Below are 8,146 nucleotides of genomic sequence, written 5' to 3' on the forward strand. Positions count from 1 at the left end.
CAGCGTGTGGGCAGAAGGGTGCTCGCTCGGGTGCTGTTGGCAGCAGCGGTGCCACTCGTCGGCGTCGGGCCTTCCCAAGCTCCCTCCTCTTCTCTTCAGGTGGGGTTGTCGCTACTGACCTCCATCAGTCCGCCTCAATTTGATTTTGTACGTTCCGTGAGTTTGTCCCGTTCGCAGACTTTTGTCTGACTGAATTACCGAATTTGTGCATCTACACATCTTTCTTTTGGGCTTTTATTTTCAGTAAATTTATCTATTTTGCACTTTCTTAAGAAGTGGGCCCTTAAGGTGCTTGTAGTACCAGTCAGCTGCCTTAACGTTTCTCACGGAGACTACTGACTGCATAACTCTGTCCGCTTTTACAGTTAATTACAGTGTTTGTCACTAAGTTTTGTTGTCCTTGCAGTTTTACTTGCATTCTCTCATGCTTAAACTGAGAACTCCTCTGGGCAAGGCCCAAATGTGTGATTATGCATAAAGCGTATTCATTATGCAGTGAGGTCTCTACGTACTTTTATTTGTAGTTAGATACACTGGTGTGTCCAGTACATTCACCATTTATTCCAGGAAGATGGTGGTCTGTGTGGGGCGCTTACTGATTTCTTACAGATCACTCTGGAGCAGACTTCAATCTTATTTTAATTAGAATGCGTATCGTGGTGATACCGTATCTGAAAGGAGACGGCATAATCTTGTATGCAAGTGAAAAGGGACAAGAGCAGTTCTCAGTTACTCCAGTTGGAGCATGTTGGATTTGGAGTTCTGAGTAGTACTATGGAAGGGCCAAATAAATAAATAAAAGCCTCTCATTCCAGGAGCTGAGAAGGAAATTCTCATCAACTGCCATTATTTTCTGGGTGAACGGCAATTTGATATTATGTTTTTGGCAAGAGGAAGCTTGCTATTCTGCATTTGAAACTGGAGTGCTGTCTTCTAGTTGTAAACAGGGAGGTTAAACCTCATGTTATTCTATAATTCTGCTGCATATTTCTGTTGCATCTTGCTTCTGAAATTCAAAGTACACGGACCATTTGCCACTTGACCTGTTGCTTTGCTTCAGTTCTCATTTTCTTAACATACTTTCTTTTTTTCTTTTTCTTTTTTTTTTCACACCAACATTTCTTAGTTTTCTCTAACTATCCTTGGTTTAACAGTCTATTATCTATGCGATCTTTGATGTTAGTCAGGTAGTATCTGTTCATATTCACTTGTGGATTCCTCTGCTTCTGTTAGCTGTATTTGAGGGAGGATTGGGACTGAGCATGTAGAAATATAACATTAACTTTTTATGTACTTTTAAATCAACTTTCATAATTTTATCTTATTAGACCCCAAGATATCTGTAGTAACTATGAAGATAAAAATTTTCCTAGTTAAGTTCATGAGAGGCATAGAGAGCTCTGCTGACTTTAATGGAATTGGGATTTTTGTCCTAGGTTTTCATCCTAATAGTCACAGTCTAAAAGGTTTTAAGTTACTTTTTGTTAACACTCATGACACCGCTCTAGTGTCATAGTTAAAACCAATCATGTACATTGCATAAGCATCTCCAGTATCCTTTTAGCTTTAGTGTTTTGACTAATCTGTTTATAGAGAAAGTTTTTGTGTCACAAGTAATTTTTTTATCCCTTTGAATCTAGAAATTTGTGCCAGCATTGTGATAAGATCTTTTTTGCATTATCGGCAATGTGGACGTTTGCTGTGACTGTCTTGGGTTATTCTCAACTCACAGTAGTGACTCACTTTCCTTTTTACCCCATAAAAAAGTAAACAAAAAAGTAAAGGGTATAGTGATATTGACAGGAATATTGACTATACGGTGAACTGCCTCTCCTTCATTTCCTATTTTATTTGTGTTCAAAATAATTTCTAGTCTGTTAGAATATCTGGGAGTGCTTGTCCTAGTGCCAATTGCTTAGCTTCTACTTTAGTAAAAACAAAGGACACAATATGTATGAAACAGACATATTTTTTCATCACAGTTTCTTCATAAAGTTTTAGAATTTTCTTCAACTTGGTGCTTTGAAGTATATAACTTCTTTCTATGTTGAGGCCTAAAGGCCAGATGAAATGAAGGAAGAGAATGGAAGGAACTTTGTCCTGAACTGAAAGATGAAATTTGCGTCTTTTGTTATTAGCCTTAGCTTTAAACAATCAAGGCAGGTGCTGTAAGTTGTGCTAGAGCACTTAAGTGCCTGGCACAACAGTTGCTGCTGTTTCAAATCACAGCTGAGAGTGGAGGAAATGACCATGCTGATTATTTCTTCTTATAATATCAGAAGTTGAGGCACTTTGAAGAAAGGTATGTATTGTATAACCTTCCCATCGTAACGAGGTTACATTTGCTTCTCAATTCCAAAAGGAGGTCTAATTCACTGGAGTACAGTCTAAACCAAGACTGGATGCTGCTCTGTGTTCTTTCAAAGCTGCCCTGATATGAGAAGGTGAATGCTTTTCCAAGATGCATATTAAAAAATATTCTTTAAGCACAACAGAGTTCTGGACAGAATCTGAAGCTGAGCCTCTCAGTATCATGTTTGATACTTCTTACAGGGTGGTTAAAGTGGTGCCTCAGTGTGGGGCAGAGAGGTGATTATGCACAGTATAACAATAGTATAATATGTTATATATAGTATGATAGTACATACTGTGTAGCATAATTTGTTATACGTAATCTTTTTTATTATTAGCTCTGAAATACCTAGTATTGAAGTTCCCGAACGTTGTAAACTCCTTTCATAGGCACCTAGCTTGGGTTTGTAAATTCTGGAGTTTCTAAAAGGAAGGGCTACTGTGACCTTTGAGTTTAGCAATAAATGCCTAGAAAGCAGTTGGTTTGGGGTTTGGTTTTTTTTAAGTCCAATAGCTTTTGCGTAGCTGCTGTTTGCTAGTATATAGTAGCTGAAGGTGGGCCTGTCAGCATTTTGTAAACAGATGCCTTTGCATAGTGTTTGCTGAGTGGCTAGTAATCCGAGTTCGTGATCCTCAGACTTGAGCAAGGCATGTTCAATGTGTATAAGAGTAGTTCTGCAAAGCCAAACAGAATGGTTCAGTGTGCATGGGACTTATGTGGGACCCAGACCCTTGCAGAGAAGCCACAGAAAGTGAAAAAAGCAGATGCATTCTGTTCTTTTGCGATAAGCACTGTGCCTTAATCCTGAAATGTGAATCACTTCCCCTTCCTTCCACGTTTTGTGAAGCATGCAAGACATTGACTCTACAAGTTCTCTCTTATTCCAAAGTGTAATTATAAACATTGTTTTTAACTTGATAGCTATAAAAGGCTTCACAAATAATAAACAGTTTCAGTGTGACCCATGACTTGTGTTGCATCTCTGCTATAGTTTTGTTGAGTTTCTCTCTGATTTGATATGCTGTTCTAGACACGCATAAAACACATCGAGAATATGCAGCAAGACAGGTTTTTTTTCTCATTGTAGGATCTGCTAGAAGTATGCTTTTGCATGTATTTTTACCTGGCTCTTGCATTTAGCTACCAAGTGCCTCTAGAGACTTCTTTGTATTCACCACAGTAATTCTGTACAAAACTACAGGCGACATTCTTGTTGACCTGAATAATTTTATGTAAACTCTTGACACTTAGAATTGTCTGACCTCTGAATTTCAAAGAGCTAAGTATGTACGTTTTACATATACTAAGTTTTTTTAAATTTATGGTAAGTATCAATGTAGCTGTATTTTAAGGGATAGTTTTCTTACATTGTTGGAATAGGAAGTAGAGAAGTATTTGTAGAACTTAAATGTTTTGAAATACGTTTCAGGCTCAGAAGGCGAAACAGAAAAACCCGAAGGTATGGAGTTTTGGATACCAACATAGAAAACATGGAGCTGACCCCATTAGAGCAAGATGATGATGGTGATGATGATACAACACTATTTGATGCTAATCATCCTCGAAGGTTTGTATATAGAAGTTGAATGTACTTCTAGCAATAGAAGTGAAGGAGTATGGATGATAAGCGGTTTCACTGAGAAAGCTCACTACTGTGTTTCATATGCATGTAGTTGGAGAAGGGATGTCAAGATCACTTGAATTTTAAATGGGCAAGAATTTAGTGGGCAAGAAGATAAACACCATTTGTCTTCAGCATGTGAGTTCCAGAAAAATGGAGAGGAAGGTAGGATATTTTTGTTAAAATACAAATACAGTGTCATTATTGAAGCTTATGTTAAAGTCGACAACTAGCTTTTACCGTTCTCTCTCTCTTTTTTTTTTTTTTTTTGAGGCTCCTCAATTTTTCCTCTATATTCTCCCCTATGAATTCTGCTTCATTCTGCTTTCTCATTGCTAAACTAGTCAGCATTTAGTTGATGATGATCCTGCACCAAGTTTTAGATTTGGTACTGCTGCATGGAAAGGTTTGTATTCTTAAGTCACTCTCTGAAACTATGTAGATACATGAAAATTTTGTTATATTTACTTATTGTCCTTACACTTAAACATTATGGTCAATTCAAACTTAAACATTATGATCAATTCAAACTTAAACATTATGATCAATTCAAACTTAAACATTATGATCAATTCAAACTTAAACATTATGATCAATTCAAACTTAAACATTATGATCAATTCAAACTTAAAAATTATGATCAATTCAAACTTGAAATTTCCGTATTGAGGAATGCCATCACACTGCACATGCAAAGACAGTAAAAAATTTGATAATATTGTTATAGTACTAGTCACAGCAAGTAATTTATTCAACATTCTTTAACGTGAAACTGAATTAAAAATTTCAAGCAAAACAATTCAACAAATGCAATACATGAAGTCTTGAACTAAAAGTACTGGAGTTGTAAGTCAGATGTTCTGCTGTTTATTAGGAAGCAGCTTTGGATTCATCTCTGGAACTTCAAGCTAAAAAAATTTTGTTATATTTACTTATTGTCCTTACACTTAAACATTATGGTCAATTCAAACTTAAACATTATGATCAATTCAAACTTAAACATTATGATCAATTCAAACTTAAACATTATGATCAATTCAAACTTGAAGTTTCCGTATTGAGGAATGCCATCACACTGCACATGCAAAGACAGTAAAAAATTTGATAATATTGTTATAGTACTAGTCACAGCAAGTAATTTATTCAACATTCTTTAACGTGAAACTGAATTAAAAATTTCAAGCAAAACAATTCAACAAATGCAATACATGAAGTCTTGAACTAAAAGTACTGGAGTTGTAAGTCAGATGTTCTGCTGTTTATTAGGAAGCAGCTTTGGATTCATCTCTGGAACTTCAAGCTAAAGGTTAATCTTTTCTAACTTTGTCTCCTTAGGGGGGAATCTTTCAGATTAAACTTTTTCATAAGTCAAAGCTGCTCTTTCATTTTTCTCTCCCCCATACATCAGAAGAAACTAGTTGGAATGTCTCCTCTTACCGCTCCTCTGTATTAGAGGGTCATGTGGCACTTATGGTTACCCCACATTAGTACTTGTTCCAGTATAAATTATGCCTCTTATGTAATAGGTAATTCTCGCATTATATCTAGGAATTCCCTCAAGATCTTTCCTGGATCTTTTAAGTTCTCTTGTAACTCAGCATACTAACTAGACTTAGAGGTATTTGATGAACAGTTAACATAGAATCATAGAATAGTTTAGGTTGGAAAAGACCTTTAAGATCATCAAGTCCAACCATTAACCTAACCCTGCCATCCCACCACTAAACCATGTCCCTAAGCACCTCATCTACCTGTCTTTTCAATACCTCCAGGGATGGGGACTCAACCACTTCACTGCGCAGCCCATTCCAATGCTTGACAACCCTTTCAGTAAAGAAATTTTTCCTAATGTCCAACCTAAACCTGCCCTGGTGCAACTTCAGACCATTTCCCCTCGTCCTATCATCTGTTACCAGGGAGAAGAGGCCGACCCCCACCTCACTACAGCCTCCTGTCAGGCAGTTGTAGAGGACGATAAGGTCTCCCCTCAGTCTCCTTTTCTCCAGGCTAAACAACCCCAGTTGCCTCAGCTGCTCCTCCTAAGACTTGTGCTCCAGACCCCTCACCAGCTTGGTTGCTCTCCTCTGGACATGTTCCAACAACACAACATCTTTCTTGTAGTGAGGGGCCCAAAACTGAACACCGTATTCGAGGTGCAGCCTCACCAGTGCTGAGTGCAGGGGCAGTGCTCAGTACAGGGGCAAACATAATACTTCCTTATAAATGTTTATTTACCAGAGCATCAAGTAACCTTTTTACTGGGAACCAACATGATAATATGGCTAGTCCTCATTAACAAGCAGTATTATACAATTAACAACAGTATTGTTGTATTCCTGTTATAGAAGTTACTTCATACTCTTATGCTTATTTGGTGATAAAGCATGGTTGTCTTTGTTGTTAAGCTTCAAGGACCTGATTGTGTCTCAAGCAGTATTTTATCTAAAGGGACTATACTATCAATATGTTACATAGGTATATGCATTGTGTCTTCTAGTGCAGAGGAGGCTGTGTTAATAAATGGTATTGAAATATATGTCTTATGCATGTAGAAAGGTGTTCTGATTTTTTCAACTGCTTATAATAACATGCAATTTCCCTGTTTTGGAAATTTTGGAAATCATATTAATCTTTCGAGTCACTGAATGGCAGCATGTGTATTTTAACCCTACTCTTTTACCTTAGTAGGTTGCTGTCTAAATTTTATTCACATTCTACAGACAAATCTAAAAGTCCTAGCTTGAAGCTTACTGTACACCAAGATAAACACGATTGTATTTTTGAAGTCTGAAGGTACAAAACTACCCCAAAGTGTCAAAGTGATTGTGTCTGTTTCTTTAGAACTTCTTTGCATACCTTAAAATAGAAGCAAAGAAAACGCTAGAAGGAAAGTTCACTAAAATAATATCAGAGGTTTTCAGAGGGCAGATTTATGATTTTTTTTTTTTTTTCCTTGTACATTTCTAAACACTTCCGTTTGAGGGAGAAAAAATTTTCACTCAAGTATTTTACTGTAGAAGTATCTAAAAGGCACAGTAATTTTACATTGTTACAAATCCATTTTGCAGTCATAGTCTTGCAGCTGCCTGTGGAATAACCAAAGTATGTAAAGCAGATAAATACTGTTCTTATGTGGTTTACATACTTGAGTTATTTCATTCTTGGTATTTCATTCTTGTCTCTAACAGGATGTATAAGGACAAACAAAAGTGAAAACAGTGAGAAAACAACTATGGCTTAGACTGAGGTCCTTATTTTTATTTTACTTTTCCCTTTTTGCCACAAATACGCTAGGTCAATGCTGGATTGTATGTGTGCTTAACTGCCTATCTGAAGAGCCAAACCTGAGAACTTCTGAAATCTAAATAGGGCTGTACCACAGATCCTGTATATTTCCATCATGGTTGTTCAATCAGATAGAGCATATTCTATTCATTCCCCTTCAAAATTTATCTAGGAAACTAAAACTCAGTGAATTGGTTGTCATATGGATTGCCCTATCTCTGATCCCAATACGGATTTTGTGAAATTATGTGCTAAATTAATGGTTTTGCCACTACACTGCTGGTAGTTCTGTGGTTGAAATGAATTTGGTTTATGGTTAAGAAATTAACTTGCATTAAAGTAAACTCTTTATAACTATAGACAGCCAGCTTTAAACTATGTTTGACCTTAACTGTGGTAACTACAAAAAAATTCGTGTTATTAGTGTTGTAGTTGGAAAAAAAACAAACACGAAACCCGCAAACAAACTAAAAACCCCTGTCCTAATTTCCAAATACTCAGTCCTTTAAATTGAAGTACTGCAGCAAATCATCATTTAGTGCAGCTATACCAGGCAACTTGGAAGTATTTGAAAATAGATTACTGATCTGGACCATTTTAAAAATAGTCCTTTGAATGACATGTGCTACAAACAGTTTGAATACATTACTAGTGTTTTATTTAGCTGATGGTGTAGCTATTGTAAGACAAATCAAGAATTTATTTTAATAGGTACAGTTCCTCAAACACTGTGGTATCTTATTGATGAAAGACCTTCTACTAGAAAAGTAATATTTGATTTTAAAAGCATCAGCTTCAGCTGGAAAAACAATACCCGATGTTTTGATCCAAGTCCAAAGAGCCCAGAAAAAGTGGAGAGAGAAGTGGCGTGTAATGTCTGAACGTGT

The sequence above is a fragment of the Egretta garzetta genome, unplaced genomic scaffold, assembly GCF_000687185.1.
Source record: "Egretta garzetta isolate BGI_Z169 unplaced genomic scaffold, ASM68718v1 scaffold271, whole genome shotgun sequence".
In the NCBI taxonomy this organism is placed as follows: domain Eukaryota; kingdom Metazoa; phylum Chordata; class Aves; order Pelecaniformes; family Ardeidae; genus Egretta; species Egretta garzetta.